This window comes from Pongo abelii, chromosome 18 (genome assembly GCF_028885655.2).
Source record: "Pongo abelii isolate AG06213 chromosome 18, NHGRI_mPonAbe1-v2.0_pri, whole genome shotgun sequence".
NCBI lineage: Eukaryota > Metazoa > Chordata > Mammalia > Primates > Hominidae > Pongo > Pongo abelii.
The window spans coordinates 71,494,866-71,508,369 of record NC_072003.2 but is presented as its reverse complement, the minus strand read 5'-3'; the positions used below and the strand labels follow the sequence as shown (position 1 = coordinate 71,508,369).

Sequence of the window (13,504 nt, the reverse complement as noted above, 5' to 3'; positions counted from 1 at the left end):
AAACAGGCTAAGGGGATGAGAAAAAGCTATAATGAGCCTTCAAACTTCAACATGAAGCCCAAGACAACAGGTCTTTGTCATTGCCAGATTATATGAAACTCAGATAGAATTGCCTGACCACTTCAGTTTGCTGGAGAGCAGATGATATTCAGTTCAACCAACTTTTATGGGGTTCCTGCCATTTTCCAATTACAATGCTAGATATGGGGAAGTGCTAAGGTGAATGAGTTCTCATGAAATTCACAATCTATAGGAACAAGAGACCCATGAACAAATAAATTACAACATGAAGGATAAATGCAAGTATAGAGGTATGTTTAAAGTTATAGATGTAGTGTGAATGAAGACATGGTTAAATTTTTCTGGGGAGGTAAGAGAAGGCTAGTGGAGGATGTGATTTCGTGGGAGTAGGTGGGCGGGACCTGGGTGTGGGTAAACAAAAGTGAAAACAGGCCTGGAAATAAAGGTTGTATTCTTTTAAAACTGAGTAGCACTGGATGGTCATTTTCTGCTCTTTCCTTTGGGATTGCCACTCGGGACTTTTAACAAAGGAAGGAAACTCAACTAGACCACCTCAGATGTCATAAAGAACACTGACTTGGCACCAGAAGATCTGTACTCACGTCCTAATTCTTCAATTTAACAAGCTTTGTGGCCTTGGACAAATTGGCTGACATTTTCGAGCTTCAGTTTTCAGCTTTGTAAAATGATGCAGTTGGACCTTCCTCCTACTGGTCCTCAAACTGTTGTGTCATGCATTCTATCAAGGTTTGAACTCTGTCCTTATAAGCCAGTTTCATCCCCACTCTGATTGCTCCTCCCTCCAACCAAAGAATAAAAGGAGCAAGCAAGAAAGCTCCTTTTCCAAGCATGACACTTACATGCTTATAGGCTGTCTATGGCCCTTTTCATAATTTGTGCTTTTCAATTTTTTTTCTGGGATTTAAGTTTTAGAGAATAAATTTTATCATGAATCTGTAATTGTTCTAAAAACCTTGCAGCTTACCTAACCTAGTTTGTTTTCCTGCTGATTGAGAATCCTTCTAGCATCTTGCCCCGTGTTCCTCTTGAACACTCAAAATCATGGGCCCTAACTTCATTCATCTACTCCTTTTCCAGTTCAGAAAGCTCAGGCAGGCAAAGTGAAAAAGGGAATAACATGCACATTGGAGCTATAAATAGCAAGTGTACAAATGATTGTAAATACCTAAGGCTGAAGACGTAAGTAGTAATCAAACAGCCTTCCCTTTGGGACAGCTGCAGGAGGAAGTAGTCCAGAGCCTTCAAGGCAAGAAACAGCCTGCAAGCCCAGGTCATAAACCTTCTGTTTGCACTGGATTGTTAGGGGAAAGATTTCTGGTGCCTGGCATTGCATCTGGCCACAGTAGTTGCACAGCAGCTACTGACTGAGGAACAGACAACTGAAGCAGAAGCTCTGGGTTTGACCCTGAGCTTGGCCACTCCTGAAACTTCTCTGCACCCTGGTGTTTTCAAATAGAAGATCAGAAATAATGACTCCTGCTTCACAAGGTTGACGTGAAGATTTCACGTAGATGTTGTTTGAATCCGAGCTTTGGAAAAATATTCAAGAAGTTCTGGAGGCCGGACATGGTGTCTCACACCTGTAATCCCAGCACTTTGGGAGGCCGAGATGGGCAGATCACTTGAGGTCAGGAGTTCAAGACCAGCCTGGCCAACATGGTGAAACCCTGTCTTTACTAAAAATACAAAAATTAGCCAGGCATGGTGGGACATGCCTGTAATCTCAGCTACTGGGGAGGCTGAGGCAGAAGAATCTCTTGAACCCAGGGGGTAGAGGTTGCAGTGAGCTGAGATTGCAGCACTGCACTCCAGGCTGGGTGACAGAGTGAGACTCTGTCTCAACAAAACAAAACAAAACAAAAAACAAATGGTGGAGAATTTCTAGTTGGCTGACTGTAGCTACTCAGGCAGTTAAGACCAGGTTTTCAGTTGTGAGACATCCCAGGAATTTATGTATGTACATATATGAACATATATATATGTTCATGCATATATATGTTCATGCATATATATATGTTCATGCATATATATGTTCATGCATATATATATAGTTCATGCATATATATATGTTCATGCATATATATATATATATATATATATATATATATATATATATGAGAGATCAAAGGCTTGGAAAAAAGGATAAGTAAGGATATGCTATCTAATTGAATAAAATTCTCCAAAATCCTTTTAGATGAGCTAAAACAGGAGGCAAGGAGAAGTAATATTTATTTCTCCTTTTAAGGAAGATAAAAATCCTGATTTAGTTTTCTGAGATTTGGAGTCCCCTTCCATCAGCTTCCCCACAGCCCCGGCTCTCATTCCCCAAAGCAGTAAGAACAGAGTTCTCAGCCTCTACATTGGTGATTTATCCCGGTCACAGAGGAGACACCTGGCTAACTGAGGTTAACAGCTTTCTCGGTTTCATTTCAAAAAGACATTAGCATGGAGGCTCAATGAAATGCTGATATGCCAAATACTGATTCATTCACCTGCAGAGTTCACTATAAGGCAGGGACCTATTTGACAGGCAGGGCTGAGCTCCCAGCCTTTTCCTAAAGGGCAATCGCATAATTCATCTCCCAGTGCTAAATTACACCTGACACTTCACTGAAGACTTCAGGTGCACTCATCCAACTGCAATAAGCCTAATGCAGAAGAGGGGTGGAAATGACAAAAGTACTTTTTGAAAATAACACGACTAATTCAATTGTGGGTGGAAATATCTGTGGTGTAAAATATTCCCAGGCAGAATGCACACATTTGTTTTTGTGTTATGAGCAGGTGTTTTCTCTGGCAATGGGGAATCTCTATGTTTTGCATCACTACCTGAGCTACATGCTCCGTCACCTGTCCTTAGATTTGGCCTAGTCACTAAAGAAGCTCCAAGCTTTTCCATCATCTGGGCCTTCCCTACTCTAGTCTCCTTCCAAATTTGCAGGAAAGACTGTTCAAAAGCTATAAAGTCATGTGCTCTTACTGCTCCTCTACAGAATTTTCTGTGGAGAGGTTCAAGAATAGGCACAGGAGAAGCAGAAGACCCAACCCCTACATTAAGCAAAGCAGTCAAGTGCTTTAGCATGGCCCTTAACTTGTTATCAGGTCCCAGGGATGCTTTGGTGAAAGAAAAGAAAAAAACAAAACAAAACAAGACAAAACCAAACCAAACCAATACCTTGACAAGTGAAGCCAACTAGCTTCCTAATGGCCCCATCCAGGAATTTAGTGGGTGCAGGGAGTTGCTGGTCATTTATCTGATGCTGTATGAAGTGAGCACATGAGGCTTTAGCCTGGCCAGAGCTCACAAGAACTTTGGAGGGATGAGGTAAGATGTTTTCTCTGTAACTCAGAAAGTCTTCATTGAGTATATGCTAGGTGTTGAGGACACTGCAGTGAACAGGCAGACACAGGGGTCTTCTCCCATGGGGCCTCAGGTCTCATTTAGGAGACCTGAACTTAAAAAGAGCTAAGATGATTGACCTGCTGGGCAATGCCCAGCATCTCTTAGGTGCTTAATAAATGTTGAATGAAGAAATTGTAAATAGGGTAAAAGCAAATGAGCTAAACACTATTAAGTGCCTTCTCTGTCCCAGATTCTATGCTAGGCCATTTACATTACATTATCTAATTCAGCACAAAATGAACAGTTAAAGTCTGGTACATGGCTTCTGAGACAGTCTCTTTCATGGCATACACATGAGAAACAGTGCTGTTTAGTGGAAAGACTCCAAGACTAGGTGTCCATAAAATTTGTGCTTAGTAACTCTGACATTACTAAAGGTATAGTCTTGGGTAAGGATTTGTCCCCTCTGAGCCTCAGTTTCCACATCTATAATTCAGGGATGATGATACCTCCCTCACAAGGTGGCCATGAGGAATGGATGAGATGGTGAATATGAAATGGCTTTGATTATAAATAAGATCCTGCTCTCTGTAAAAGGAAAATCATATTTTACCCATCCACTTTTTAAGAGCTCATGTTGCTTTTAAACAATTAAATTTTACATGATTTCAATAATTCTAACAAAAAAATCAGAAACAATATGAAGTTTAACCTGGCAGTTATCAAAATGGTATTTGGAGACTTTTCATCAGAAAGATTCCTATAAGCCAAGATTCACTTAAGATGATTATTTGCCCTGTTTTCATCACATATTTGGGGAAATTACTGATACCTCAATAGTTACTCACTTAAGTAGACATTAAATTCTTTCTTTATAAATCAATTCCCTTTGCTCCTTCAGCATTTCTGAGTTTCTTTGGATGAATTAAAATTTTGGAGCAACACAGGAGCACAGCATTTCAGTTTTTTGTTTGTTTGTTTGTTTGTTTTGAGACGGAGTCTTGCTCTGTTGCCCAGGCTGGGGTGCAGTGGCAAGATCTTGGCTCACTGCAACCTCCACCTCACAGGTTCAAGCAATTCTCCTACCTCAGCCTCCCGAGTAGCTGGGATTACAGGCGTCTGCCCCCACATCTGGCTAATTTTTTGTATTTCTAGTAGAGACAGGGTTTTACCATGTTAGTCAGGCTGGTCCTGACCTCAGATGATCCACTCGCCTCAGCCTCCCAAAGTGCTGGGATTACAGGCATGAGCCAACATGCCTGGCCTCTTTTTTTTTTTAATTAAAAACATTTTTTTTTTTTTTTTGAAGAGATGAGGGGTCTTGCCATGTTGCCCATGCTGGTCTCAAACTCCTGTGTTCAAGTAATCCTCTTGCCTAGGCCTCCCAAAGTGCTGGGATTACAGGCATGAGCCACTATGCCTGGCCTCAGATTCTAACTAAATGAAGAACAACCCTATTTAATGACAGCATGACTTTTTTTGGTTGGTGGGGGACAGAGTCTCACTCTGTCACCCAAGCTGGAGTGCAATGTCACGATCTTGGCTTGCTGCAACTTCTGCCTCCTAGGCTCAAGCCATCCTCCTGCCTCAGCCTCCCAAGCAGCTGGGCTATAGGCGCACATAAGCATATCCATCTAATTTTTGTATTTTTGTAGAGACAGGGTTTTGCCATATTGCCCAGGCTGGTCTTGAACTCCTGGGCTCAAGCAATCCTCCCATCTCAGCCTTCCAAAGTGCTGGGATTACAGGCATGAGCCACTGGGCCCAGCTGACAGCATGACTTTCAGAGCACTTTCCCCAATTAGTGTCTTAACAATTAAAATGAAAATAGTATGTAACAATTTTTCTAGTAATTCTTTGTTCTTCTTTCAGTCATTAAAAGAGGTTAAGTATTGCTTATATTTGATTTTATTCTCTACTATTATTAACTCTTTTTGTGCTCTAACTGTGCCTTGGTTTGTGATACTTCCCATGTCAAGATTTGGGAACTCTGTACTTTCATTTTCCTTGCCCCAGATCATTAGTGAAGTGGTTGTGTGATGCCAAAGTGGGCATGGGTCCTCACGAATGCAGTGGACACTTGTCTCCCACCTAAATGTGAGGGACCGATATTTGTCACTGCTCTTTGTTTATGGTCTTTCAGCCAATTTTCAATCTATGTGACCATGCACATATTCTACCCAATTTGAATTAATTTTGCAAGTGGAAATTCATGGAGTAGTGTATCAAATGCTTTAGTAAAATCCATATATATTACCTCTAGTGCATTCCCTTCATCCATTAATCTCGTAATGTGATTTAAAAGAGTGATCATATTTGTCTGGAATGATTTGTCCTTTATCCATCCCCAAAGCTGCCTCCTGCTCTTGGCTCCATTATCCTCTCCATCCTTTCAGTTTTTCCCTCTTCACTTCTGATTCATTATACTATTAGACACAGGGGTTATATTTTAATAGATGATAATTACTGGTAACACCTTTCTTTCTGTTTAGAAAATATTTAAGGTTTTCAAGTAATCTTTAAAATGTGGATTATTGAAAATGTCTACTGACTGTTAAATTTGCAAGCAAATTGCTTTAATACAATCTCTTCACTTCAAGCGATAATTCTCAAAACACTTTCCCAGGCCTTATTTTCTTTTAAAATAAGTTTTGTTATGAACTATAATACAGTATTTAAACTATCTTTCCTGTTCTGCTTGTTTGAATTGTTTTCCAGTGTCCTGTTTCCCTTTCTGCCTGGGAAAGATGTGTACTGTATTCTGTAAATTAAGGGTGATAATACGTATAAAATTATTGCTGTAATACTAATATCATATCCACTATGAATGACTACATTTATTTGCAAAAAAATCTTAGCAAATGTTTCTCTATATGTATTAGATCAATTTGCCTGCCTTATAAACATACGTCTAAACTTTTAGTTTTGAGTAGATTCTTTTTCTGAAGAGCTCAAATGTTATACACCAAATCAGTAAATTTAGGGTAATAGCTAATTCAAAATATAAGATGTTTTCAAAAGAGGAGAGAGAGCAGGAATGAAAGGAATAATATAACATAAGAAAAGAATGAAGTCAGAGATGCAGGTATGTAGCAGGTAAAAGAGCATGCAATAAGTTGTGTACCTTTAGAAGCCTAAGTACAGGAATATCAGTTAAGGTGCTGCGGGGCTTCCTTTCAAAAGATGTAGAGGCTCAAATATAGATTACTTCTTTGAGATCAATTCCTTGACCCACAGTTCCAATGCAAGTGACTTCTCATCTGTCATCATAATCATCGTCCAGCTTTTCTTTTGTGTACAACCAACACTCCATTTAGGAAAGTCAGTGGGAAGGAGGACTCAGAATACTGCTTTTCAACTTGCTGCTCAGTAGGTAAAGGGTGGTGAATGCTGAACCAAGGCCCACAAGGATATTTTAGCATCTGCTCCTTGGTTACTTACCAAGGACCCTGATAAGATATCACTTACAGAATACATGCAGTGAGAATGGGTCAGTGCCTTATTAAATGTTGAGGTGAAATAAACTTTATTCAAGTCAAGATCTTAGAACTTTGTATTAAATCAGATTCAATTTAGTAACTTAAATATGTGAGGGTGACTAGTATATTTCAATAGGATAGTCTATAGGGGTTTATTGAATGCCATTGAAACGCTAATCAAAGACTTGGTTCAACCTGTACTCATACATTAGAACATTGAATAGAAGACTGCTATTAGACAATAAAAATGGCTATAAATTTTTTCTAATTTTATCTCCATGTGGATCTCTACCTTCTTCCTCCTATAATAAACAAGTTCATTGTAGATCAAAAATCAACTTGTACCCAAGAAATATGCAGTCTCACATTGATATGTGAATGTCCATTCATTTGAGTAGGAATGGCAAGTATTTATTACTGGGAAAGAAGGGATGCATACAAAATTAAGTGAATATGCATGAATAAGTCCCAATGTTTATGTGACATTAATAGGAAGAAGTTGAGTTATGTCTGAAAGTGTACCTTGCTGTGTACAAGCATCTATGCTTATTCTACATAAAGCATCTGTGCTGAGGACTTAGGAGTCTTTTATTACTAGTGTTCTATTTTTTAAGGAAATATTAACAATCATTTTCAAATACATAGAGCTCTAGGGAGAACATATACATTTTGTATGTGCCTTAAAATTAAATCATTTTTCCTGGCTTTTAACATTTGAATGATAACCTAGATGATGGGTTGATGGGTGCAGCAAACCACCATGGTACATGTATACCTATGTAACAAACCTGCACGTTCTGCACATGTATCCCAGAACTTAAAGTATAAAAAAATTTGAATGATAAAGCCCTAAAAAGCTCAGGGTGTGAAGAAAGCCCTTAATCTTCATGTCTCTACTGCCCCTTTTCCTCATCTGTACTAATAAGAACCTAAAATAAACAGGTCTGAAATTGGGATATTATTATTATTAGATCGGTAGTGCGGGATTGTGATTTCTTAGGAGGCTGTAAATCGAGAGCTGCGCTGAAAGAGAAGTAGAACAGGGGCGCATGGTCATCTCTACTCCCTGAAATATGAAGATCCCATTGACAGGAAATTTGACTCAAGGAAACATTCAAGCTACTAACTTTAATTTTCGGTTTTAAAGATCATAGTCTATGATCTATGGCTCCCTTATGTTTGAATTTTCCTTTCTCCTCCCTTTTAATATCTAGTGAGCCCTGCTATATGCCAGATACCGGGCTACATGGTGGTAATATAAAGTCTCACAAGCCACGGCCCATGCCTCAGGAATGTGTGCTCCTATAGGAGGGACAAACGAGTACATTGAAGCAGAGCCAGTGGTAAGTGTTAGGCTGGAGAGGCTGTGGCGTGCTCTTGGGGCACAGAAGAGTGGCAGCTAACTGTATCTAGGGGGAGGTTGGTGAAGTTCTTTAGAAGAAATGATATAGTTTTGAAAATAAGTAGGAACTAGTTAGAGTAGGGGTTCTTAACCTGTCATCCACTGATAGCCAAGGATAGGGTTCAATGTGTTTACGAATGTTAGATGGGAAAAAATCCACCTTTACTTTCATTAATATTGAGCTACAGTTTAGCATTTCCTTCTATTATAAATGTAGAAAACAGGCCAGCTACGCTGCTGTCGCTGTCACTATGGCCCATTACAAAGCCGCCAACTCGAAGCGTGAGCAGTTCCGGAGGTACTTGGAGAAGTCAGGGGTGCTGGACACACTGACCAAGGTGTTGGTATGAAGAACCAGAGAAACCTAACGGTGCTTTGGATTTCTTAAAGCATCACTTAGGAACTGCTACCCCAGAAAATCCAGAAATAGAGCTGCTTTGCCTAGAACTGGCAAAAACGAAAGAGAAATATAAAGCTATTGTAGAAAAAAGTAAAAAACTGAAAGCAAAGCTTGCTCAGTATGAACCACCTCAGGAGGAGAAGCATGCTGAATAGGATTCTTCTCAGTTGAAAAGACACAGAAAAATGGTTTTGTATGACTTGAATACTTTGTATAGTATATAATCTTTTCTGAACAGATGCTATAGAACTCTTTTAATATGTTTAATTCACCTATCACACTCTGTTATAAACACATAGAATCATCAATAAAAACTCAATATAACTTTCTTTGGGTTTTAAAGCAGGAGAATCCAGAGTAAATCCTGAAAAAACCCTAAACGCAGCCATCTAACTCCTTATCTTAAAAGCCATTCTGTCCATTAGTCTGATTGGGAATGATGGCACTGGTTGTATTTTAGCCAAAGCAGTTTAGCATGGAGCTATTCCTTGGTGTAGTTCAGGATATGAACATAGGTACAGTCATTCTTTGAAGGTGATATACTGTTGTGTATATTCCCTATAGGCAGCTGGAGAGATCCATGTGACACAAGATGCTTTTGTACGGGTTCCCATGAATCTTCTGCTCTTGCTTGTGTAACATGGAACAAATAACTCTTCTTTGCCACCACTTTACCTTAGCTAATTGTGTGTGTGTGCCAGTTTGAACTCTGATACCACATTTTCCTTCTATGTAATCATGCCTTGTTTGATAATCTTGCATTGCTTTGCTCTGAGCTTTAGTGGGTCCTAGTTGCACACTGACCTTTCTGTGCTGTTTTTCAATTTGCCTAATAACAGCAGTTACCCTGATTGTAATTTATGCAACTTTAAACAGGATCACACTGTACCCCCTGCCTGCCTTATTTGCTTATTGAGCACAGAACAGAGGCAATATACAACTCTGAGTTCACACACAAGCTGGGATGAGAAGAGGAATGAGCCATATATTGTGGAAAATCATAGTTTGTAGGTATAATTATACAGTGCTTGTTTCCCTCAAAGTATTTTTCTAGCCCTGAATTCATTTTATCTTCATTATCCCTGTGAAGTAGGTGGGGGCAAGTATGAGGGAAAGTTGGGTGCTGAATTTTTAGGCCAAAGACTGATGTTAATACAAATCACTAACTGTAGAGCCTTGGGCATATCAGTGTGCTGCTCTGAGATTTACTGTCTCCATTTGGTTAATGAGAAGAATATCCATGATGCCTACCTCACAGGGCTGTTGTGAGGGTCAAATGAGAATGTATGTGAAAGATATGTAAATGGTAAAGCACTATATTCTTCTTTGTTAGTCCTTTTTCCTTTCTTTGGGTAGACCTACAGTTGGATGTTTTATTAATCACTTATTTTCCTTATTGATAGACTATCATTTTATAGACATATTCCTATTGCATGTATTCTCTCCCTGTTGTTAGAGAACCTATCTTTGTTTTTGGTCAAAACACACATAGAAAACAAAATGATCCAGTGAAAACTGGTTTAACTAGCAAAAGCCTTTGCACCTGTTGGAAACCATGACCAAGTCAATCATAAGGCATTTAAATCAGTCATGTTAGTAGGAACGTGGCAATGACTGGTGCCTCTTCTAGTCACAAGTTTGCTTTTGGAGGGGGGCCAGATAATATTGGAAGAACATTCGCTTGAATAGATTTCTGTTTTACCAATTTGAGTGCCTCCTACATGGGCAGCAGTGGACTAAGTGCTGGGTGTGATAAAGAGGAATGACTTAATTATGAGACATGTATATAATCAAATACGGTGTGGGTTAGGACCTGTGACGAACCATTATAATAAAACATGGCCCCATGAGTGTTTTGAAAGAGAGAAAGACTTGGCTTCTTTAGTTGGTAAGATAGTTTCTTGGTAGATACAGGTCGAAATTTTTTTTTGTGGCAGCCAATTCTCATGTGCTTTTTACTTATTGGATTAATATTAATATTTATGTCAGTAAGCCAGGTGACTGTGACTGTCTTTTGTACCATCCTTTTTGAACAGAATGGCAACATGTGGGTTGGATAATCACACTTTTAGGTGAAACTGACTTGCTTAAACTGCTGTACCAGTCAGTGCTATTTGAGAATTCAGTATCAACCTAGCCTACAGAGGTCCTCTTCAGCATTTCTGTCAAGGATTTGGATGAAGACAATATACAAGAAGATGCTTGATGGAAGAGAAAATGGATCCCATCAGTTAGGCTCCTGCTATGCTTCAGCTGCTTTGTCTATAAAATATCGACTTCACATCTTGCCTACCTCACAAGGTTGTTGTAAGAATCAAATTAAATATAATGGATGTAAAAGTGAAAAAAATAAATGTAGAAAACAAATTACCATAATATTAACGCTGGTGACAATGTCACCGATAGAAACCATAGCTACATATCAGATATTGTAGATATTTCAAAATATCCCTTATGCTCATCACTGCTTTAAAATTATAGTAGTACACCAACCACTGGGTTTTATTAATGTATTAATAGAAACTATACATATTATCATACCAAATATTGGTGTTAATATTTAATTGATTTTAATATTTTGATAGCTGAATTTCAATATAAATTGATTTTCTTTGTAATTCTACATGCTTTATTCTTTATTTTATATATTTAAAGGCATTATACTAAGAAAGGTCCATAGGCTTTAGGTCTATAGCAGATTGGCAGTGGGGTCCGTAACACAGTGAAGGTCAAGAACCCCTGAACGGGGAAGAGGTTGGAGAAGGGATGCTAGTTATTCCGGAAAAGGAAAAGCTTCATGGATGTTTCAAATTATACAAAATGTGTCTTTAAGGCAAATGTTGTTAGGTATAAAGACAAAATATGTACACAATTGTTTTGTGAAACATAGTGAGTAATATATACTCACCATGTTTTCATAGGAACATGTTGCTGGGGAGCAAAATCATTAAGCATATTAATAGCTCACCCAGAATTTCTGAAGCTGACAATAAAGGTCCATCAAGACATCAGACTCTGCAGCAGGTTGTGCTGTGATAAAAGCCCAAGAAAGATGCCTGAAATACTTATTTGCTACTTTTTCTTATGTGGTTAGAATGCTAAGGATCATCTAAGAGCAACCGACATTTGCCTTACATGATTGTAATGGTTATAATAGGCACTGGAAATACAGAGTATGCTAAAAAGTTACCAAACATTAACAGAAGCAGCAGTAGCTGTGGAAAGAGTACTTGACCAGGAGTCCTTAGCTTCAGGCCACAGCTTCAAGTTTGACAGTAATATCTGTGTCACCTTGTGCATGTTTTATTATTGGTAAAATGAAGATAATGACTTCTGCTCTAACTTATCTTGTAAATTGCTCTAAAGAGCAAATGAGTATGTCAAGATGCTTAGAAAGGTTTGAAACATAATACATGTTATTAATATGGAAATAAAGGTGAAATATCAATATTATAACATTTTATGTTTTGAATATAGAAATAAAGTGAAATTTTCTATCCTTGTATTATAAAATACATTGAAGAGGAAAACTTTTAGACAGATAGAATTTTAAAGATCTCTATATGTATAAAATATAAAATGTAAATGTAGCATATGAAATATCTATAACATAAGAGTTAAATTCTTACAAGACTGTAGACAATGAAACATGTTATCTTAAGTCATTAGATAACTCCATAATAAAATCACTTTCTTAGGGCTGGCAACAAGCTTTCAAATACGACTTGTAGCATAAGACAGCAGTGAATTTATGTATGTGCTATTTAGATTTAGTGGCACTAAGATCACAAGGACATCCACATTTAATTAGTGGAGTACATTCAATTCTAAAATTTAGATCACTTTCTCCAAATAAGCTTGTTCTTCATAGGAATCATGTAAGTAAATGTTGACAAATATTGCAAACAATGAGAGAAAGACATGAATCTTAGGATTTTTCTTCCTAAAAAATCTATTCTTATTAAGATGCTTTTCATTATAACCTAGCAGAGCAGGATTTAAGTACCAACCTGAGTCTTCTGTTCTCTAGGTCAATGTTGAAAGTTTATTTATACAGTAAAACACATGTCTCACATTCTTGGTGTTGCCATATAAATCAAACAAAGAGAACTGCATTCCAATTCTCTCCATTATTACAGAAGCATACAACTTACTAACCAGAACATTCTTCCATTTTTAGTTTGAAGTGTTTTTCAACTTCAAGTATGCTTGAAAAATTATTAAGCCAAGGCTATTGTGATTATACCTGTTAGACTTTTATTCTATATAAATTATCTAAGCCAAATGGAGTCCAAAATACTGACCCTTGACTGCCAATTAGAATAGTCCCTAATCCTCAATCATGTGCTAAAAGAGACAAATGAGCTAGATTTGAGTTTGAAAACTACCACATCTGAATAAAAAGAAAAAAAAAATGAAGCTGAATATGCATTTGGGAAAGACACAGTTAATGCAAATGGTAGAGAAATGTGGAATACTACTCTAAACTGCTTGTGTTCACTGCTTTCCGAGTACAGACACTTGCACCAAGGTACAGAGACATACACTTATTAACTCACACGTATGGATCAGAATGACTAAACATTTTAAAATCAGGAAAAGCAAAACCCAGTAGATTCTCCCCCACAGTCTGTACAGTGCACACACACCCACTAACACACACCCTTGACCAGTGTAAGATCCAGAAGCGCTTAAACAATTTTGTAGGCATAAATTACAAATTAATGAAACCTGCTGAAGGCAGACACATAAAGACACACTGTTCAAGATATAAGCATTGAAGCAAGGCAGACACCTGAGAAAAACAGTCAGAAGTTCCCAAACTGAAAAGATTGTAT

The 13,504-nt window shown here is 38.0% G+C and overlaps 1 protein-coding gene and 1 pseudogene across 4 annotated transcripts in view; one reads left to right on the top strand and one right to left on the bottom strand.

Annotated features, from left to right (window-relative positions):
* Positions 1 to 13,504, bottom strand: part of PMFBP1 (polyamine modulated factor 1 binding protein 1) — a 556,696-nt gene that overhangs the window by 160,167 nt on the left and 383,025 nt on the right. The gene's annotated exons all lie outside the window — the stretch shown is intronic.
* On the top strand, positions 8,418 to 9,025 carry LOC100446653 (c-Myc-binding protein-like; annotated as a pseudogene).